Consider the following 24,194-nt stretch of genomic DNA (forward strand, 5'->3'; position numbering starts at 1 on the left):
GTCTATGAGAACTGAGGGGATGTCATAGAGAGTGGATGCGTTGAGCTGTCTTGGTGGCACCTCCCACAACAGGCAACTACTCAGGGCTCAGGTCCCAGTGGAGTCCTTCAAAGAATCCACACATGTGTTTCATGAGAGTTCAGCATCTGGATCCTGCCGCGTGGAGGCAAGATCAACAGCTCAGTGGTGTGGGCCAGAAAAACAGCAAAAATCACAGAGAGAAGTCTACTGCCCCCTCACCTAATCCTGCAGGAAGGAACTTTGCTGTTTTACTTTACCTCTTCCCCATACAACTCAAGGGAAGGAAGAAGAGAGGGGAAGGTGGAGTGTGAATCTCTGTGACAAGTTCTTCCTAACAACAAGTTCTGTAGAGAGAGAGGAGGAGAAACACTTTGCATCAGATAAGAGGTTGAAGATTTAAAATAAGCAGCACTGGGTTTTAAATATATCAATGAGACTGTTCTAATAAGTAAAAGTGACCGACAACTAAAGAAAATGGCCAAAGGATATTAAGGAAGCCTGGTTCTCCGCTGGCAGGGAGGCTCGATGTGTTATTGTTGGGCATTTGTTGGACAGTATAAAATCTCATCATGTTTATAATACAATGAGACTAGATTGTTCAAGGAACTAGTGATACTTGATGAACCAGCAGTCATGGGAACTGCCAAGGTGCTCTTCAAGTGGGGACCTAAGTTGCTAAGTTGTGTTCAACTCTTTGTGACCAAGTGGACAGTAGCCCGACAGACTTCTCTCTCCATGGGACTTCCCAGGCAAGAATACTGAACGGAGTCACAACTTCCTCTCCAAGGTATCTTCCTGACCCAGGGATTGAACCAGCATCTCCTGCTTGGCAGGCGGATTCTTTACCACTGAGCCACCAGAGAAGCTCGTACAATAAGAGATATCTTTCCATTATTAGCATCTGCTTGTGTGTCTTTCAGAAGTATTCTATAGTTTTCATCTTTAGAGTTTTGCACACTTCTTGTTAAGATTATTAAAAGCCCTTCCTAAACTTGGGGCTTTTCCTAGTTTATATCCTCTAGCTATTATTTGTGTTTATTAAGGCTGTTGACTTCTATATGTTAGTCTTATAAACATTTGAATTAGTGTTGTTATTAATTCTCTAGGGTTTTAGATATACTATTAGGTCATCTTAAAATAGAGTTAGTTTTACTTCTTTGTTTCCAAATCTCTTGCCTTCATTGAGTTCTCTTGTCTAGTTGCTTTGGCTAATGCCAGCAGTAACACATTAAATCCCTGGAGAAGCAAATGGCAACCCACTTCAATATTCTTGCCTGGAGAATTCCATGGACAGAGGAGCCTGGTACAGTCCATAGGGTCACAAAGAGTTGGACACGACTTAGCTACTAAACTACCAACAACAACAAATTGATTAGTGATGACAAGAGTAGGCAAGTTTGCCTTGTTCCTGGAAATGCCTCTAGTGTTTCCCCACCAAATGAAATACTGTCTCCAAGACAGGATTAATTCCTATTTTCTTGAGTGTTTTAACAGGAAATAGCATTGAATTTTGTCAGAAAACAACTAATTTTGACTAAAGCCCAAGAAAAGTGCCAAGTCATCACTACATAAATGGATCTGTTTCCATTTTCACAATGAGAGATGACCTAGTCCTCAAATATTCACATTGAAATAGCTCAGAAAATTAGTTCAGCATTTTTCTTCATTGGAATCCTGGCTTCTCGGGGCCCATTAAAATCTCTCCTTCCCTCCCTTCCTACATCCTTGCTCTTGTGATCAGAGGCATCTGTGACATGAGCCTGGAGCCCCGGGAGGCCCAGAGGCTCAGGAAACCAGACCAGGCTCTCCCCTCTGGCCTTTTGTTCTGAACATTCTTGATCAGGTTTTCTGCTCTCAATATTCCTTCCTTTTCCCTCACCCCACATCTTGAGTCTTGGCAAGTGCTTAACTTCTTCAGATGGACAGGCATTTGGAGCATCAGCCTGGTTTTCAACTGCATATTTACCTCCATGGGGTAGGCTCCTTGCTTCAGGGCATAAGCTGGGTCCCTCAAACCATCCAGCCGCCTGGGTTGGGTAGTGGGAATCTACTGGAGGGGAGTCTGAACACACCCTCCATGCAATCCCCTGCATTTTATTTCTAATTTAAACTTGCAGGCTAATTGTTATCTTGCCATCCACAGCTGACAGAATGAATAAAAGGAATGGCCCTTGAAGGTAAAAGAGCATTACAGCTGGATTTAAGTAATAATGTGTCTCTCACAAACCTGCACAGGTTGCAGTTTGATGAAAATTACAGTCAAAGCTTGTGTTGTAAACTGCTGTTTACTGGAGAAAAGAAAAAGGGGGGGGGGAAACTATAAGATAAAGAAATAGTATCTGAGACCACCTGGCAGGGTGCTTGGAATCATTATGATGTGTAAAGAAAGCCTTGACAATGACGGATAACCTCTGGAAGATCTGAACAGGGCCTTTTGTTTATCTTCGCTTGCCTTTGCATTTAAGTCATGTCTTTCACTTGGGGGTGAGATTTTGTCTTTGAAAGTTGAAACGATTTTTAACTCAAGAAAGAGGTTTACTGGGTTTTTCATGGATTTGTTTTCCCATTTCCCCCACCCCCTACTTCTCCTTCCCGCCTTTCCTGCCTGTCTCCCTCCCTTCCAGCTGGGGTGTGTCAGTCCTGGGTACCAGATGCAAAATGATTAAGCCTGTGCAGTTCACCAAGTTGAACTTGTTATTGATTAGCACTTCCTAAATCAAACAGAATTGCTGATCGCTATTGCCGGGCGGCCACCGCTTGCTTGGGATCCACGAGCTGCTAGAGTGTTTGAGCCTGAGCAGGCAGAGGGGATTTTTGAGGTGTCCTCCCCTACTTAATCACTGCTGCAGCCTGCAAAGAGGAAGAATAGTAACTTTCATCGCCAATTCATGTTTCTTAAGCACTGACTGGGTGTGTGGCAGTGTGCAGTCACAGAGGGGATTTTGACAATTAGCAGGAGCTGCTGTCTTTACTCTCCTTGGCTGTGATAATTAATGCCTTAGGACATTTTTATGAGTTGGTATGTGCCTGGCACATGACACATAGTACTGAGAGCATCAATTACATCTGACCCTTTTAAAAGAACGGGGAATTCAACAAAGAGGCCATTTTGCCCATTTGGATTGTAGATAGTCTAGCAGGTATTTTGAAATATTAGTTCAATGAAATGAGAAGAGAGGGTCTGTTTGCAAATCAGCCACGACCCAGTCATGTGTCCAAAGGCATGAGGGACAACCTCACTCTTGTGTCACCTGTCCCCAGTTCCTGCTCGTGCTGATGTATCCAGACACAAGTCAGTGATCCTCTTGTGTATGTCTTTTCATCTCCCTGCCCAGTGCAACCATCTTTTATCTCCCTATGTATACATACACATGCGTGAGCGCACACATGCACACACACACACACACACAATTGCTTTTTTTAACCATCTGAGAGTAAGTTGTAAAGCCCAGGCACCCTTGTCCCTACATGTGTATTACCAAAAGGTTATTCTTTTACATAATCTTAGTATGATTATTAAACTCAAGACGTTTAACATTGCTATAATACTATTGTGATTATAATATTATAATACTATGCAAACTTGGAGAAGGCAATGGCACCCCACTCCAGTATTCTTACCTGGAAAATCCCATGGACCGAGGAGCCTGGTAGGCTGCAGTCCATGGGGTCACTGAGGGTCTGACATGACTGAGCAACTTCACTTTCACTTTCCACTTTCATGCATTGGAGAAGGAAATGGCAACCCACTCCAGTGTTCTTGCCTGGAGAATCCCAGGGATGGGGGAGCCTGGTGGGTTGCCATCTATGGGGTCACACAGAGTTGGACACGACTGAAGTGACTTAGCAGCAGCAGCAGCATGCAAACGTAGCCCAGAATCAAAATTTTATCAATTGTGCCAATAATGTCCTTTATAGTGTTTTTCCAGCCCAAGGTCTAATCATGAATCATGCATTACAGTTATCATGTCTCTTTAGTCTACCCTAATCTGGAACAGTTCCCCAGTCTTTTAATATTTTGTCTCCTGTGACACTGGCATTTTGAAGACTGCAGGTCAGTAGTTTTGTACACTATCCCTCAATTTGGGCTTCTCTGATGTTTCTTCATGATTAGCTTCAGGTTCCGTATCGGGGACAGGAGTTCTACATAAGTAGAATTATTTCCATCTGAGGGCATACTATCAGGAGACATGTGATGTCAGTTTGTCTTGCTCTTTCCAGTGTTATTTAAGATAAGCTTTTTAGAGAGTTTAAGCTCACGTTTTTAAAAGCAGTTCATATAGCTAGCTAGTGGGCCATAGTAAACTCTTAGAGTCCCAGCTTTAAGGATTAAAGACCAATTAGAAATATGTGATGTTGGGCCTGACACTTGAGATGGACTGAAAATGCTGAAACAATGATCTCTTTGGCTTCTAAAACAGCACAAATCCAATAACTCACAAATTGGACCACTGAGGATGACTAATGGTTCCTAAACATTGTTAAAGCCTGAGCAGAGAATAACGGTCATGTTTTCACTCTCTCTTCAATCTTTCTCTCTAACAACCTGCATGAGTAGTATTATTGTTATTGTCATTATTAGGTCTGGGCCTCAAGGTTGGACTCGATGATTCATTAAGTTCTCCCAGTTTCTATATTCTCAATAAGATGGGCAAAGCCTGGCATTTGTAAAACTTGGGACATGGAACTTAGAAAATAGAAAACTACATCTAGAGGAGAGCGATAATGGAGAACTTTCCTCTGGTGTTTAGCAGCTGAAAAGGGAGGGTTGTCTTGAGTTGTTCTTAACTGTCTCTCCACTTTCCTGATCACCAGAATACCTCACAGGAGATGAAATTTATGCTTAAAATGGTATAGAGGGATGGGATGGGGGGTGGGAGGGAGAGGATATATGTGTACTTACAGCTGTTTCACATAGGTGTACAGCAGAAACCAACACAACTTTATAAATCAATTACCCTCCAATTAAAAAAAAATTAATGGTATGAAAATTTTCACTTTATGAATTTTAAAAGTATTTATAGAACCCAGAAAATTAAAAAAATGTGAGCTATTTCCTATTCTTACTGGGGATGACCTGAAACATCCTTTATATCTTCTATTATTGAAATGTTTGATTACTGAGAATTTTTTGCTCATTTATTTAGTTAGTGTGTTAACTTTTCCTCTTGACATAAATCTTTGGTTTATCCTCTTTAAATCAGAGCCTAATCTGCTAGGCTTTCTAGGCAGTGTCAGGGAAGCGTTGATCAATGGGTGGTTTCTTGATGATTGCCAGTTTTCCAGAAAATGAAGAACCCCACCTTATTTCAGAACAGCTTCAACTCAGGGCCAGAGCAAGGATAACAGAAGAGAATTAGTGGACTCAAAAGAAGTTCTGAGGTATCTTCTCAGTGTTTCCCAGAAAATGGAACAAATAGACCAAAACTAGGCATTTGTGCAAATTTATTGTCTTTGTAGAACTTCTTAAAGGGATCTCACAAATAATTGTATTAGAGATAAGTAAACTGAAGTCCAGAGGGGTTGTCTTGCCTAAAATTACATGGCTAGTAACATTAACAGGTACTTTTTTGAGCTTTGACTATGTGCTTTCCACTTTACATTACATTATCTTTAATTCTCACAGTACTGGTGTATTGTAGAAACATTAAAAAACCTCACATATGTTGATGATACCACTTTAATGGCAGAAAGCAAAGAGGTACTAAAGAACCTCTTGATGAGGGTGAAAGAGAAGAAAAAGCGAAAAAGTCAGGTTAAAACTAAATATTAGAAAAACTAAGATCATGGCATATGGTCCCATCACTTCATGGCAAACAGGAGGGGAAAAGGTGGAAGTGGTAACAGATTTCCTCTTCTTCAGCTCTAAAATCACTGTGGATGGTGACTGCTACCATGAAATTAGAAGACAATTGCTTCTTGGCAGGAAGCCTATGACAAACCTAGACAGCGTGTTAAAGAGCAAAGATATCACTTTGCAGACAAAGGTCCATGTAGTCAAGGCTATGGTCTTTCCAGTAGTCATGTATGGTTGTAAGAGCTGGACCATAAAGAAGACAGAGCACCAAAGAATTGATGCTTTCAAACTGTGATGCAGGAGAAGACTCTTGGGAGTCCTTTGGACAGTAAGATCAAACCAGTCAGTTTTAAAGGGAATCAACCCTGAATACTCGTTGGAAGGACTGATGCTGAAGCCCAATATTTTGGCCACATGATGCAAACAGCCAACTCATTGGAAAAGACTGATGCTGGGAAAGATTGAAGGCAGAAAGAGAAGAGGGCAACAGAGGATGAGATGGTTAGATAGTATCACTGATGCAATGGATGTGAACTTTGACAAACTCTGGGAGATGCCAAGGGACAGGGAAGCCTGGTGTACTGCAGTCCTTGGGGCTGTGAAGAGTCAGACATGACTTGCCAACTGAACAACAACCAATGCATTATGACTCTTATTTTAAGGTCAAAAGTTAAACTGATAAAATTTAAATAACTTGTCTCTGCTTATCCAGCCACTATACTAGATAGCAGAGCCTGGTCTTGAACCCAGGCTGTCAGATAATAAACCCCTTGCATATTTCTGCACAAGATCATGGGCAAAGGGGAGGCTGGCCAGAGTGCCCGTTCCTTCATCCTGTCTCTTACTCTCCTGTGAGAAAGGCAGGAAACCAGAGTGGGCTAATGCTATCAGAATTCTTCAAATGTACTTCCCCTGTCAGAATACTTGTTATCTATTATTATTATTTATTGAATTTTATGTCTGCCCCTGCCTGGTCACAAGTTCCTGCCTTTTGTTCACAATTATACTTGATGTACCTGGATAGTGCCTGGAATATAGAAGGTGCTCAGTAAGTGCTTATTGGGAAGCAGAAAATGAAGGGAGAGAAAGAAGGAGAATGAAAAGCAGAGAGAGTGTGTGAGGGAGCAGAAAATAAAAGAAGAAAATTGTAGAGAAAACAAGTGGAGCTCTGACTTTATGACATTATTAAGACTTTCCTCCTTGTTGCAGATTGCAAAGGAATCTAATGTGCTGATTTCTCAACACATGCATACATACAAATGGTATTACATTTTGGTTTTATCTCAGCAGAGAAAATTGCAAACAACCTAATTACTCAAAAATAAATGCATGAGTAAGTAAATTAGGTACATCTATTCAATGAAAGAATATGCAAATATTAAAAATAATTGTTTCAAAGGCCAGGAGGAAATGCAAGAAAATGTATTGAGTAGGATAGGATTACCAAGGAAACAGAATATTAAAATGTAGAGGTGTGCAGATGGATAGACAAAAGAATACATACACATACAAGAGGATTTCCAGTTTTATTATATGCTTAAAAATCCATAGGGCATACTTTAATGTTGGGTACATAGGAAAAGTTAAAAATAGGAATAACCATGGTTCAGTACAGCCATTATGGGAAACAGTATGGAGTTGCCTCAAAAAATACAAAGAAAGTAGAACTACTGTATGATCCAGAAATGCCACTCCTAGGTACATGCCCAAAGGAAATAAAATTACTGTCTAAAAGATACCTGTACTTCCTTGTTCATTTCAGCATTATTTAAAGTAGCCAAGATATAGAAACAAACTAATTGTTCATTCACAGATGAATGGATTAAAAAAATGTAGGATTTTCATTTGGAATAGGATTCAGTTTGGGAAAGAAAGGAAATCCTGCCATTTTCAACAATATGAATGACCCTGGAGGATATTATGCTAAGTGAAATAAGCCAGAGAGAGACAAATACTGCATGATCTTACATGTAAGGATCTCTACTAAGTGTAGAGAACTGCACAGAAAGAGTGCTCTGGAAATGTTTTCCCTAGAGTCTCTCGCTGAATACTGATCAGTACACGCAAGTGAGGAAGACACCCAAGGCAGGGGAAAGAATTCTGGAAAGGAACAGACCAGGAATAATTTCATGTTCTCACTGGCTAGAATGGAAAGACATTATTTCACACAGGACATTGAATACAGTACTCAGAAGGGTACTGCCTTAGCAGACTAGACTAAATTCTAGACTAACAACTTCTGGTCTGCCTAGCGAATCTTAAAGGCATGTCTTGTAAGGATTATAGTGTTTCCAAGTAACTTCAATGCATCTCAGAAAAAAAGCTCAAGAATGTTTAGAGTAATATCTAGCAACTATAATTTAAAATTCACATTGTCTGGTATCCAACTAAAAATTAGCAGGTATAATAAAAGGAAACTAGGACTCACAATAAGGCCAGAAAACAATCAAGAGAAAAGATTCAGAAATGACACTGATACTAGAATTAGCACGCAAGGATTTGAAAACAATTATTATAACTCAGTCCATATGTTGAAAAAGATGGAGGAAAGCATAAGCCTAATAAGTAGAAGAAGAAAAAATAATGAAACATTTTGAACTTACGGACATGAAAACTGTAATGTCTGATAAACAAATCCACTGAATGGAATTAAAAGTAGACTAGACATTGCTAAAGTAAGAATTAGTGAGTTTGAGGACTAAAAATAGAAATTATTCAAAATGAAACTTAGGGAGACAGATGACTGAGCTAAAATGAATGAAGCTCAGTAAGCAGTGGGATGGGCTTCTCTGATGTCTCAGACAGTAAAGAATATGCCTGTAATGCAGGATACCTGGGTTTGATCCCTGGGTCAGGAAGATCCCTTAGAGAAGGGAACTGCTACCCACTCCAGTATTCTTGCCTGGAGAATTCCATGGACAGGGGAGCCTGGATGTCCATGAGGTTTCAAAGAGTTGGACATGACTGAGTGACTAAAACTTTCACTTTCACTTTCAACTTCAGAATCCTGATATACATCTAAGTGGAGTCCTTGAAGGAGGAGAAGGGATACAAAATATTTGAAGAAATAATTGCTAAAGTTTTTCAAATGTTAACTTACTAAACCTGCAGATCCAAGAAGCTCAATTGATGTTCCAAACCACGAAAGCTACTCCAAGGCACATAATAATCAAATTGTTTTAAAATAATGACAAAGACAAAGAGAGAGTCTTAAAAGCAGCCAAGGGAAAAAAGACTTGTTTTGTGCAAAAGAACAAAGAATGACAGCAAATTTCTTATTGGATATAATACAAGCCAGAAGATGGTGGATCAATGTGTAGTAGCACTAAAAGAAAAGAATGATCATCCTAGATGATAAATAAAGGTGAAATAAAGACTTTTTTGGACATGCAAAAGCTGAAAGAACTCATTACAAGCAGAGATGGTTGGAAAAAGATTTTAAAGGAGGGCCTTCAGGTGGCAGGAAAATCATACTAAATGGAAACCAAGGTGCATAAAAAGGAATGGAAAACACTGAACTTGGTAAACATTTGGGTAAAAAAAATAAATAAAGATTTTTTTCTTTTCCTTTTTTGGTCTGAGCTTTATTGTGTGACAGGCACTCTGCTAGTTGTTTTGTATACATAATTAAAATCCTTACATTGACGCTATAGGTGAAATTACTTTCTCAGTTTCACTGAAGAGCAAAAGACTTTATGAGTTCCAGGTCACCTTTCCTAGTTAGTGTGGAAGTCAGGACTGGTAGCCAAGCATGATTCCTATATACATAGCAAGCCTTCAATTAAATAGATGTCATTTGAAAATGAAGGCCATTGCAAAAATCAAATCTGCTAAGTGATTATGGAATCTAACAACCTCTAGGGCAAGACTTGAATAAAATTTTCTAAAGATTTTTACATAATATTTCCCAGGGAAGTTAGACCATGTACAAAAGTAACTCTTGATTTTAGGACAAGGTGATAGATTGAGCATGTAATACATGCTCCAGACACAATAGGGGACTGTGAGTGGAAGAGACAAGGAGGATCTCTGAGAAATAATATCAAGATTAAGTAACTGCATTAAAAAAGTTTCCACCCTGGTGACCAGTGGGGGGAAATATGAATACACAGCCAAGAATCCTTAGCATTTGAGGGAGGTCAATGTCTTGAAAAAAAAGAATAGATAAAATAAATGAATAAATAAATGTACCTACATATAAAGAAGCAGAGTTAATAAAGCAGTCAGAACAGGATTTTAAAATAATTAGGTTTAATAACCCTAGTGAGATAAAGGAAAGAACTGCATCAGTGAAACAAGAAGAGAAGGTTCTAAAACAAGAACAGGTTGTTATGAACAAGAATAAATTAGCAATGTTGGAGAGAGAAGTAACTCCTACTTTACAGAAAGGAAAAACTGTTTTGATGTCAATGGGTAGAGTTTTTCAACTTTCCAATGGGAAAAAAATAATTTTTCTAGTAGCTATAGCCAACCTGATGCAAAAATCTGAAAACTATAAAGTAAAAACCACAAAGGTTTATCAGAACCAAATAGCTAACAAGGCTCTTGCAGAAGCTGCCTTGTTAACCTTCTGTCCAGTATACCAAAAAAGCAATTATAGCAATTAATTTTTCTAAGTGTGTACTGTTCTCTTTAGTAGCTGACACAAAATATGGCAGGAGACATAAGATGCCTGACCAATGGTGTCAGGGGCCCACAGAGCTGATTTGATCCATTTATCAGCAATGAGTAGGAGTGAAATGCCATGTACAGTAGTTCCATGCTATCCTTGACCCTGTAATTATGATGGGCCTTGCAAATTAATGCCTGAGAAGGAACAAGAAAATGAAAGATTTCCTAGAATTTTAATGAGCCCTCAAATGAAGGCTTTTGAAGTTATTTCATATCTCGAAATTAGCAAGAAGAAAAATGAACACAACAGTGAAAAAAAAAAACCCTGAAGATTCAGATTAAGTAGCTGGATTCAAGTGCTGAGTTACAAAGACCATCAGGGTTTGGGGTTTCTATTGGCTCTGAGGAGACAACTTTCTCTCCTCTGAGCTGAACAAATATCATCCAGACTTCAGGGAGTTGGAGCCAGTTGTGTGATCTTGAGAAGAACCCTAGCATGGCAACCTTACCACACAGGTGGGCAAGTAGGTGCATGCAATCCAAGTGGCAATACTCCACACTGATGTGGCCCAGAGCCCCTGAGGTTTATGGGAACTCGCTTCCCACTTACTGTCCATGAAATGTGGTTTTCATAAAATTTTGGCAGCTTGCTAAAAGACGATGATCTAAAATTCTGCAAAAAGCATCTTCTTGGTTAAGTCAGATTGATCAGTGGTTTATCAAAATAAAATAAAGATTATTTTGAAGAACTACTGGTTGATCCTTCTAGGAATCTAGAAGCAAATCTTCCCTATGTAGCCTTGATATTAAAATGTTGCCATGCCTACATAGTGTCAATCATACTCTGTTCTGGATAAAAGGAGTAAGAAACAAACAAGTAGAAATACAAGAAACCCATTTTTTCCAACTGTACTTGCAAAATACTAGTCCCTGTAAGATGCTCAAAGGAAAAGAGTTTTGTAAACCAATAATTTGAGTCAGTGCTATATAATTTAAGTTTCTGTTGGGATTTAGATTTCACAGTTGAATATAAAAGGTTCAAGAAAACCTACAGTAAAGAAAGTTGTGGACTTTGTTAAACTCAGTATTTTTAAAACTAACTGTTCATGGATCTATTTATCCATCCATTCATCCATTTATCCACCCATCCACCAACCATCCATCTATTGTTACTAAAAATAATTACATCTCATGGAACTAGTGTGCCATGAAGCACAATATGGAAAGCATGGTACCCTAGACAGGCTTTCACTGCTTATTCTCACCTCTGTGGAGCTTTCATCAGTGCTCCAGCCACAATGACCTACATGTTTTTGTTCTGTTGTTCCATAGAAGTTTCCGCAAACCACTTAGAGGATGTATAATGAGATTAAACAAAAGTTAGAGACATAAAAATTTGATGATTATAACTGCTAATAGTATTATCTGTGTCTGCTCCGACTATAGACTCCTCCAGGCATAAGGTATTTTCTTATTCATCTTAATATTCTCAGCACATAGTGGAGAGATTATTGTTAAATATTTGTACAATCATCTAGTTATATCATCTCTTACCTTTGTTTTTCTCTGTATTCCTGCCCCATTTTCTTGATGACTGATTTTCTCTGCAGGGTACTTGGTTTCTGCTTCCCCATAATTTCACACTTTGACTTAAACTAGAGTCCACTTTGGGCCTGACTCTGTGTGACTCTTGAAATATAGAGGACACCACTCTTTGATTACTAACTCTGTGTCTCCTGGGTCAAATTATAAAGAAAAATCTGGTTTAACCAACCAATGTTTTGGCCTATTTTTAATCATCTGTCTGCTGCTGCTGCTGCTAAGTCGCTTCAGTTGTGTCCGACTCTGCGTGACCCCATAGACGGCAGGCTCCTCCGTCCATGGGATTCTCCACGCAAGAATACTGGAGTGGGTTGCCATTTCCTTCTCCAATGCATGAATGTGAAAAGTGAAGTCGCTCAGTCATGCCCGACTCTTAGCGACCCCATGGACTTCAGCCTACCTGGCTACTCCGTCCATGGGATTTTCCAGGCAAGAGTACTGGAGTGGGGTGCCATTGCCTTCTCCTTGGTCTAATCAACTGGGCCTGGTCATGCATAATGAAGGGCTGATCCCCTACATGAGTGAACAGGGTAGTTTGGATGAAGATAAATCAAGCATAGCTGGAGAATTGACAAGTTTACCCTACTCACCACCACACATGTGCCAGGCACACTTGCTGTGGAGACACCCACGTGCATCAGCACAGATCCCTTTAGTCTCATCAGGTTTATACCTCCACTTCTCAGAAAGTCTGGGAACAGTGAAGCATTGTAATACTTAAAAGACTAAAGCCAGATAAGCTTTGAGGGGAGAAGTGGTCCCCATGCTCTGCACTTCAGTCGTGTCCAACTCTTCAAGACCCCATGGACTACAACCCACCAGGCTCTTCTGACCATGGGATTTCCCAGGCAAGAATACTGGAGTGGGGTGCAATTTCCTTCTCTGGGGCATCTTCCCCATTCAGGGATCGAACCCGTGTCTCCTGTGTCTCCTGCATTGGAGATGGATTCTTTACTGCTGAGCCATTGGGGAAGCCCATATTTCCTGGTAGTTATCAAATAATTTGCCATTGAGTAATCAAAAGTTAACACAGTACTGAAACATGTTATTTAAAGTATATTTTTGATTTGTTCAATATCCATTCCAGTGGCTAAAGATGAGTAGACAGAAGGGTTTCAGCTAAAACAATGCTTTCCCCCCAAACCTAGAATTCTCTGAGGAATCTAAAGCAGCACACAGTTCTAGTGTCTAAAAAGTTACTTCCCATAATCATAGTTGGGTTTGAGCACTTTCAAAGCACATGTGTTGATTAGATACATTCTATATTTTTCTTTAATATTGATCTCTTTTCACCAATAACAGGTTTTTTAAAAAAACATTCTATTTATATTTTTTAAATGATAGAATTTTTATTTTTTAGTGTTATAAGAATTAGAACTCTCTGATTCAAGAGTCCCAGCCATCAGTTCCCATCTCCTAATTTCAAAGCTAGTCATGGTGATCTATAAATTATTTTCATTGTTTTACAAGGACTAACCAAAAAATTGACATTTGTCTCTAATAAAACTCAGAAGCTGGACTTGCCTGGTGGTCCAGTGGTGAAGATTCAGCCTGCTAATGCAGGGGACACAGATTTGATCTCTGATCCAGGAAGATTCCACATTCTGCAGAGCGACTAAGCCAGTGCACCACAACTACGAAGCCTGCACACCTAGAGCTGGTGCTCTGCAACAGGAGAAGCCACTGCGACGAGAAGCCCGCTAACCACAGCTAGAGAAAGCCAGAGCTCAGCGATGAAGACACAGCACAGCGAAAAATACATACATAAATAAAGTCTTTTAAAAAGCTCAGAGTCTGGCTAATACATCAGTTTTCTTTATGTTAGGTTAAACATTATTTGCTCACTGATAATACGGACAGTTTGACTTTAGTCAGAGGATCTGATGAGTTACTATAACCACACAAGTCCCATCCTTCTTTCCTTCCACATTCTTGCCTCAGTACCCAGAGGAAAGATCTTCTGCTAAGTGTGGCCTTCCTGCAAAGGGCCATGGAGGCAACTTCCATCCCTCCTTCCTCTCACTTATTTCTTTCCACAGAAAGAGGGAGGGAAGTCTATTTGCCAGTGGTGGCAAGAGGCTGACATTTTCTATTAGGCAGGGTTTGTATGTTGTCTTGTCAGAGGAAGGACCCCATGTCATGTGCTTCCTTCTGGAGTTGCCTGTGTTCAGTCCAAGAGGTAAGTCGAGTTATGCTGAGCAGTCCTGCCGTCTAGGTTTCCCTGACAGTCACTGGGAGAGGCTGGGGTGGGGAATGGGGGTGGTAATAAGCAAGGATGGCCCAGCCATGCCCGGTTCCCAGGTGGTGGGGGGGGGGTGAGGTGTGTGAGATCCCAGTCATGTTTTCTGAGATGAATAAAGGGAAACACTTGATATTCACTCAGCTCAGTACTTTGCATTTATTCAAAGTCACCCAAAGTGTGAAGAAGGAAAGTGGCATCTAGTAGGATTTTAAGCACATTCTTCTTTCAAATTCTGACTGTATCTTCAATTTCTATCATCGGGCTGGAGGAAGAATTAAACACTTAATAAATGGAATTTGATAGATTAAGTGTTTAAAAACATTATATCCATTTGGAAAGAGAGAGCTTAAAAGGTGGTCTTTGATGATAAGAGTTTAGAAAACACTGATCTAATTTAATTCTTTCATTTCTCAGACCAGAAAGCTGAGATACTGAGCACTTAAGGTAAGTCACATTTTCAGTGAGCAGCGGGGCCCGATCTAGAGCCCAGATCCCTTGGCTACACTCTAGGGCATCTCCTTCTGCCCCGCCACTTTGTCTCACATCCAGTAGGTGAACTGAATGAGGAGGATCTTGGGAACGTAACATTATTTGAACTAAAGATTCTGATCATTATCCTACAGTAAGCAATTTGGGGACTGGACTCCTGAGCACAGTGGTTTATAACCCTGCCTGCATATATGATCCACTTGGGGAACTTTTAAAAATCCCAATGTCCAGGTGACATCCCAAACCAATTAAATGAGAACACAGGAGGTGGGACACAGGCACCACCAGCTTTAAAAGCTCCCTAGGTGATTCCAACGTGCCCAGTAGAGAAGCACTGCCCTTACATTTTCTGCAGTAAAGGCAAATGCAAAGGTTTTGATTAAGAATTACTTTAACCTTAGCCAGCCAAAGGGCAATTAGGAAGCACTTAAAATTAACTCAACTCCCACCAGCACAATGTCTTGTGCATAGAGATAATCAATAAATATGTGTTGCTGTAGGAAGATGTGACACTTAAACATCAGCTTTGATTTAAATAAACCACCAAAAATAAAAGTTACTCTTTATTGAAATTTTAAGAGAATTTGGATTGGTGAGGCAGACTGGTGCTTGTTCTCTTGAACACAACCTTTGTGGAGAACAAAAAACCTCATTCACTCTGTGGGAGCTCAGAATTTGTTCCTGAAATCTACAAAGGCCAGACAGGAACTAAATTTGGGTGATTCTCTCTCCCTTTCTGTTCTTCAAATGGTCCCTTTTTAAAACAGAGAAGACATTTTAGCTAACTGCCCCCCTTAATCCCAAAGAAAGGGATTGATGGATTCAATGTATATCCCTGTAAGAGTGGTCATGGCGAGCAGATGAAAGCTGATACCAAGAAGGTTTGGGGTGAAGAGGAACAGTTATTTTCTGTCTTCTCTGAGATTGGGGTCATGGATAGGATGGGAAAGAACCATGAACTGGGCACCAGAAAGTAAAAATTTTCATTTTTTCTTTGCTCTTAGATAGCTGTCTGATCTTAGAAGCAAAAATCTCTCTGACATCAGTTTTCTCTCTTGCAAAATGGCGATACTTCTTTACTTTCCAGTTGTGTGTGATAATTAAACTAAGTAGAAAATTGGAATGTCCTGTGAGAAGCACAATATTTTCTAAAGATGCAACCAATCTGAACCTTTGAAAAGTTGATAGTGAATCCAGTATTCAAGAAAACAAAAGGTGCACATCCACACATTCACTAAACAAAACCTGATGAGGAATGACCAGCGCTGGAGACTGCTCTAGGAACTGGAAGCAGAAGGGTGATTGAGAGAGACACGCTCCCTGACCGAGGCTTTCCAGGTGGCACTAATAGTGAAGAATCTGCCTGCCAATGCAGGAGATGTAAGGGACTCAGCTTCGATCCCTGGGTTGAGAAGATCCCCTGGAGGAGGGCATGGCAGCCCACTCTAGTATTCTTGCCTGGAAAATCCCACAGACTGAGGAGCCTGGTGGGCTGGAGTCCATAGCGTTACAAAGAGTCAGACACAATTGAAGCGTCTGAGCATGCACCCATGCTCCCTGACCTCAGGTTGTTTACTGGACTAAGAAATAAAGAAATTACACAGAGCAGTCAGCCTTTGCTGGTTTATCTTGTAGTAACAAACCCTTGATTTCAGGTGCCTTACAACAACACAACTGCATTTTTTTATTATGTAACTGGTGTTATATTATGTTGGTGGTGACTTTGCCCACATGTCTTTTCATTCTGAGACCCAGGCTGAAAGAGAAGACCTCGCATGGGATACTCTGTTCCCATGACCATGGAAAAGCAGTTGAGCTGGTGCACACATCCCAAGGCTCATAAAGCTTCCATTAGACACAACACACATTATATTTCCTTGCACTGGCTACAGCAAGTCATATAGTCAAGCTTGCCATCAATGGAACAAGCAAGGGTACAAAACCCTTCAAGTTACATGGCAGCAGGAGGTATAACCCTATGCAGGAGCAATGAGTAACTGAGAGGGATAAAACAGGCTGTCCAACTGCAGGTTTTGTGGCAGTATCAAGATAGTGTGATATAAGGAAAGCTTAGGGCATCATGGGAGGTCAAAGGAAGGCCATCTAACCTCTGATAGAACTGGGGATTCTGGGAAGGCTTCCTGGAATGAGGAGGAATTAGCCAAGTGAGTAAGGAGGGGAAATGTTTTAAGCAAGGGGGAAAAATACATGTATGAAGAGTCCTGGGCAGGGGGAAACATGGCATATTTTCATTCTGGAGCACAGAGTTAAAAGGCAGCACAGGGATAACTAAGGCTAGAGGGTTTTATTTATTAGTCACTCTGTTGTGTCTCACTCTTTATGACCCCAGGGACTGTAGCCCACCAGAAACCTCTGTCCATGGAATTCTCCAAGCAAGAATAGTGGAGTGGGTAGCCATTCCCTTCGCCAGGCTTCCCTAGTGACTCAGATAGTAAAGAATCTGCCTGCAGTGCAGGAGACCCAAGTTCTATCCCTAGGTCAAGAAGATCCCCTGGAGAAGGCATGGCAACCCACACCAGTATTCTTTCCTGGAGAATCCCATGGATGGGAGAGTCTGGAAGGTTAATATATGTCTTGTCTCACCTGGGCATACAAATAATACTAATGTGAGCCAAAGACTGGAAGGTTTTGAGTCTTACAAATAGGATGCCCACATAACTTATTTTCCACTCTATCTTCTCACTTTTAAAGTGAAAGGAGACATTGTTAATACATATATGGGAAAAACAGGCATGAATCTGGTCCAACTCAGGGAAGCCAGGAAAAAGTTCGTCTGACTAGTAAGCCATGTTACTGCTTGGATTTTATCCTTTGGACAAGGCTTTGAAGAGTTTGAAGCAAGAAAGAGGCAACTACAATGTGGAGATGGAATGTCAGGGAGATAATAGAGTCAAGGAGACCATAGATCCTAGTAACCAATCAGGTGAGAAAGGATAGAAGGAGGGACACATGTGCACAACACACACACACACACAAGTGTTATCTGTTATATGTAGAAGATGGGTTCATTTCTACTAAAGGAAACATTCATGGACTACAAAAGTCCCATAAAAAAGTCGGTTTCCAGAGTCATCAGAAACAAAAGGAGAGACTAAGCTTTTAAGATCATAATACACAGTCTAATATATATATAATATACAGTCTAAGGGATATTTTGGTGATTATGGAAGTCCTTCCAGTCACCATACATGTGGGAAAGACTCAAAAACACTTAGACATGACTTTTGGTGCCAAGAGACGGGCTTTCCCTGAGGATTTCTAAGGTAAAGTATGGTTACTGAGCATATCCTGCAGAAATACCCTCATGCTTTGTGCCCATGATAGCTCAGAATTGGGGTGGGTTCCAGCTGTCTGGATGGGTAGCACTATTGACTCATGTCTGAGATCTGCTGGGTATTTATGCTGAGAGCCCTAAAGTGAAAGAGGTCAGCATTATTGTCTGGACCCTTTCAGCTGGAGCATATGTAAGACTAATACCCTTGCTTTTCTGTGATCCAAGGTAATCAGCCAGGGTTGGGGAATATCAGTCTGTGAGGCTGCATTGCCTTCTGGGTGAGAACTTGGAGGTGAACAGAAATTTCTAAGTGAGCAGCTCTGATCATAGGGAATTAACCTAAAGTGTAGGCAGAACAGAACACAGACAAGGAAAGATTCAAAGGCTCTAGGAGGCCTCCCCACCACCAAGATGATATTGCTTTCATGTCAGGCTTGGCTTCCTTTATTTGTTTGTCTCTCTGTTGTTGTGTTTTGTTTTTTGCTTGCTTTTGTAACACATATTCCATTCTAGAAGCCATATACAGAGGTTTTTGAAATAAAAGCACAGCAAGAATATCCATCCATTTATGCCAAGCTCTAACTGGCTGCAGCAATCACAGTCTTTCATGATCTTATTCTAATCAAACACAACACAGTATCTGGATGCCCTCTTTTGCTTATTTTGCAGTTTTGTAGCTCTGACATGCTCACCATGCTACACTGTGCAACTCTCTCCCTCACCTCTGCCAGTCTGTCCCCTCATTTCCTTCCCAGCCAGGCTTTGCAGCTGTGCCGCTCCCATGAAGCTTCCTGGTCCACATTCCCAGCCTCCTTGTCTTCTTACCATCTGCAGTTCCACTGCTGACCTTGTTCCTTTTCGTTTTCTACCAGTCAGCCTTGTACAGTTCTCAATATATTTCAAAGCCAAGACATTTGAATAACAATGATAGCTCCCATTTTCTGACAGCTTACAGTGGGACAGTATGAGCAATGAGCTCTTTGCCCAGACTGCTTGTTCCATCCTCACCAGTCAGTGAAGCAGGTACTTTTACTTTAGCTTTGTTTTATAGGATTGAAAACTATAGTCAAGTGCAGCAACATAAAGTGTAGAACTGGGTAACTAAAGCACCAGTTTCAGTCCCCAACATGGAGTATGTGTATAAGTTAGAATTGTGTATGGCTGCAAGTAACAGGAAGAAAAAACACTCCAGTGTTTAAAGAGGGGTTTACTTTTCTCATATCGCAAAATATCCAGAGGCAGTAGTTGCCCTATTGGCTCAGCAGCAAAGCAAGGTGAGGATCGAGGTCTTCCAAGATGGCCACACAGCTGCAGTAACACATCTACCTTCAGAGCTGGAAGGAAAAGGACTGACTTCTTAAGCATCTTTGTCTTATATGGATCAATGGAACAGAGAGAGAGCCCAAAAATAAACCCACACAACTATGGTCAATTAATTCTTGACAAAGGGGCAAGAATATACAATGGGGAAAAGACAGTCTCTCCAGCAGTGGTGTTGGGAAAGCTGGACAACCACATACAAATCAATGAAGCCCAACCACACTCTCTCACCATATACAAAAATAAACCCCAAATGGCTTAAAGACTTAAACATACGACATGACACCATTAAACTCCTAGAACATTCTCTGACATAAATTATACCAATATTTTCTTAGGTCAGTTTCCCAAGGCAACAGAAATAAAAGCAAAAAAAAAAAAAAAAAAAAAAAACCCCAAAAAACCCAATGGGACCTAATCAAGCTGACAAGCTTTTGCATGGCAAAAGAGACCATAAACAAAATGAAAAGACAGCCTAAGAATGGGAGAAAATATTTGCAAATGATGCACCCAACAAGGGCTTAATTTCCAAAATATACAAATGCTCATACAACTCAAAAGCAGCAAAAACAAACAACTGAACCCCCAAATGGGCAGAAGATCTAAACAGACATTTATCAAAAGGAAAAATAGAGGTGTCCAACAGGCACATGGGAAGAGCCTCAACATTGCTAATTACTAAAGAAATACAAACCAAAACAACAACAAGGTACTACCTCACACTGATCAGAATCAGTTCAGTTCAGTTCAGTCACTCAGTCATGTCTGACTCTTTGCAAGCCCATGAATCGCAGCACGCCAGGCCTCCCTGTCCATCACCAACTCCAGGAGTTCACCCAAACTCTTGTCCATTGAGTTGGTGATGCCATCCAGCCATCTCATCCTCTGTCGTCCCCTTCTCCTCCTGCTCCCAATCCCTCCCAGCATCACAGTCTTTTCCAATGAGTCAACTCTGCATCAGGTGGCCAAAGTATTGGAGTTTCAGCTTTAGCATCAGTCCTTCCAATGAACACCCAGGACTGATCTCTTTTAGAATGGACTGGTTGGATCTCCTTACAGTCCAGGGGACTCTACTCTTAGCTGAGCACTGAAGAATTGATGCTTTTGAATTGTGGTGTTAGAGAAGAAGAAGACTGATCAGAATGGCCATTCTTAAAAGGTCTACAAAGAATGAATGCTGGAGAGGATGTGGAAAAAAGGGAACCATCCTACACTGTTGGTGGGAATGTAAGTTGGTGTAGCCACTATAGAAAACAGTGTGAAGTTTCCTCAGAAAACTAAAAATAGAATTACTATATGATCCAGCAATCTCACTCCTAGGCATGTATCCAGACAAAACTAGAATTCAAAAGGATACATGCACATATATATTCATAGTAGTACTATCCACAGTAATCAAGACAAGAAAACAACCTAAATGTCCATCAAGAAGTAAATGGATAAAGAAGATGATGTACATATATACAGTGGAATACTACTCTGCCATAAAAAAGAATGAAATAATGCCATTTGCAGCAACATGGTTCCCCAGTGGCTCAGCGGCAAAGAATCTGCCTGTAATGCAGGATCTGCAGGAGACGCAGGTTTGATCCCTGGGTCAGGAAAATCCCCTGGAGAAGGAAATTGCAACCCATTCCTGTGTTCTTGCCTGGGAAATCCCATGGACAGAGGGGACTGGTGGGCTACAGTCCATAGGACTGTAAAGAGTTGAATACGACTGACTACGACGAAGCAATTGGGGGCAGGAGGAAAAGGGGACAACAGAGGATGAGATGGCTGGATGGCATCACCGACTTAATGGACATGAGTTTGAGTGAACTCCAGGAGTTGGTGATGGACAGGGAGGCCTGGCGTGCTGCAATTCATGGGCTTGCAAAGAGTCAGACATGACTGAGCGACTGAACTGAACTGAACTGAACTGAAGAGACTTAGCATGCACACAAGGATGAAACTAGAGATTATTATACTGAGTGAAGTAAGTCAGAAAGAGAAAAAGACTATATGATATCCCTTATATGTAGAATCTAAAATATGAAACACATGAACTTATCTACGAAACAGAAGCAGACGCACAGACACAGAGAATATACTTGTCTTTGCCTAGGAGAAGGGGGATGGACGGGGTGGGAAGTTTGGGTTAGCATATGTAAGCTATTATATGTGGAATGGATAAACAACAAGTCCTACTGTGTAGCACAAAGAACTATATTCAGTATCCTATGACAAATCATAATGGGAAAGAATGTATATATACATACATGTATATAAAACTGAATTACTTTGCTGTTATAGCAAAAATTAACACAATATTGTAAATCAACTATTTACATAGCACTTTATGCAATGTTCTATTCCGCAATCTATTCTATTCCCTAGTCTATTCCAGAATCCTATCCCCTGCCCTGACTCTTTGCCCTCAGCCACTACCACCTCCAGCAAACTTCCCTTACTTCTCATTGGCTAGAATTGAGCAACACTCTCTGCCAGCAAAGACCATTTATTGTACAGTGGTAAGGAGTTTTTCAGGACTGACTTAGGTAAATAAGCATTTGTTCTTTAGAGTTGTGATAGAAAACTGCATTCTGTGAGTTTAAGGTGTCTCTTCCCAATTGCCGAACAAACTGGGGTTATGTTGCAGGGGAAAATGCAACATGGAGATGTTGCAGATAAAGATGACTGTTGGAGAGGGAATTACAGTTTCTGCCCACTCAATGGATGTCAGTTCCCAACCGCTTTAGAGTAGAGAGGCATCAATTCCAGGTGTACTCTCCACGTGAATTTTCACTATGGCATCTGGATTCAAGTGGATGGCCTTTGTGGACAGCATAAAATTAGTGAATCCTGTGTCATGTTTTTGGACAAGTTTTTGGAAGAGAGCTTACAGCATGCCTCCGTTCCTCCAGATTGAGAGTGTCTGCTTCAAAGGGCATTCATTAACATACTTTAAGAATTCTAAATACTTTGTGAGATTCCCTGCAAGCTGATTATATGGTCATGTGCTGTTCTTAGTCACTCAGTCGTGTCCGACTCTTTGTGACCCCATGAACCATAGCCCTCCAAGCTCCTCTGTCCATGGGGATTCTCCAGGGAGGAATATTGGAGTGGGTTGCTACGCCCTCCTCCAGGGGACCTTTCCAGCCCAGGGGTCAAACCCAGGTCTCCTGCATTTCAGGCAGATTCTTTACTATCTGAGCCACCAGGGAGGTCCGAGAATGCTGGAGTAGGTAGCCTATCCCTTCTCCAGAGGATCTTCCTAACCCAGGAGTTGAACCAGGGTTTCCTGCATTAAAGACAGATTCTTTACCAGCTGAGCTTCCAGGAACCATCAAAGACTAAATATATTCCCCTAGCTCATTTTGATCTCTGATTATCTGATATGTTTATTAAAGAAAAATTGGTCATCTTGTCAGGCAATAGACTAGCCATCATTTTTGTGATTTTCTACCCAGTAGCTATTTTATTCTTCCTTGGGAGGTAAAACACTCAGAAAAAAAAAAGATTCAATTTTCCAGAGGTTACCAGAATGTGGATGTGAACCCTGGAGATACAGAAACCACGTGCAGCCATGAAACAGCAGCATGAAGAAGCAGCCAGTACTAAGGGGGGCAGAGCAGAAAACTAGAAGGATGCTGAGACACTGGTGACATCACAGAGCTGCTGAATAGGATTGGACCATCTATTAATATCCACAGAATTCCTAACAGCTGAAAAAGCAATATATATTAAAGTCCTATAGGTGGGTTTTTGTTACCAACAGCCTGATATAATTGCTACTGCTAAGTCACTTCAGTCGTGTCCGACTCTGTGCGACCCCAGAGATAGCAGCCCACCAGGCTCCCCCGTCCCTGGGATTCTCCAGGCAAGAACATTGGAGTGGGTTGCCATTTCCTTCTCCAGTGCATGAAAGTGAAAAGTGAAAGTGAAGTCGCTCAGTCATGTCCGACCCTCAGTGACCCCATGGACTGCAGCCTACCAGGCTCCTCCGTCCATGGGATTTTCCAGGCAAGAGTACTGGAGTGGGATACCATTGCAGTGGATGTCATTTCCAATTGTGCTTTTGTTAAAATTATTGCCATGTGGACAAGGGTGAGATTTCAGAATATTCTGGGTAAAGGAATCCTTAGGCTTCATTCTAAGACATAATTTTCGTTTAAAACTAATGTATAGACCATAGTGGAAATAAGCAGTCAGACCTAAATGAACTTTTGGGTTCAACGCTCCTTCGTTGGCCCCTCTTCCTTAATAAAGAGATCACCACTGAAAATCCCTTAGTTTGGTGTCTGACCTAGTGAACACTCAGAAAATAGTTATCAATTTGTAAATTATTTAGGTTATATGTTTCCTATTCACTATCCTTAAAATAATGGGACTATTATCCTGCTGAATGGTCAGAATTAACTGAAGTGACATATATGATGCATGACTAGAACATTCAGTCATTTATTCAACAAGCATTGCTTGAGCATCACCTATGGGCTAGGCACTGTTCTAGACAGAGGATAACAGAGAGGGACCCAGTTGTCATCCTAGTGGGGGCAACCAGACATAAACTACAAGTGTGTAAACCAACCATATTGCATCCACTGTTCATTAGGGCTGTTGAGAATCCAAGATAGAGAGGCTCTGGGATAGAGAGGTATGAGCAGAGATTTATTTCAGCCTGGGTCAGGGAAGGCCTCAGGGAGGAGGTGACATCTCTTTTGAATGATAAGAAAGTCCACAGGGAGGCACTGAAGTTAGTAAATAGACATTCTATTATTAATTTACATTGTTTTCTGATTGAAGCCTCACAATAACTTCATTATAATATTTTCATT

At 40.9% G+C, this 24,194-nt stretch overlaps 1 protein-coding gene across 9 annotated transcripts in view; it reads right to left on the bottom strand.

Annotated features, from left to right (window-relative positions):
- LOC147379398 (uncharacterized) overlaps positions 1-24,194 on the bottom strand; it is a 281,421-nt gene that overhangs the window by 45,742 nt on the left and 211,485 nt on the right. The gene's annotated exons all lie outside the window — the stretch shown is intronic.

Source organism: Bos grunniens, chromosome 1, assembly GCF_055505025.1.
Source record: "Bos grunniens cultivar Pamir isolate PY7600 chromosome 1, Bosgru_T2T1.0, whole genome shotgun sequence".
Lineage (NCBI taxonomy): Eukaryota > Metazoa > Chordata > Mammalia > Artiodactyla > Bovidae > Bos > Bos grunniens.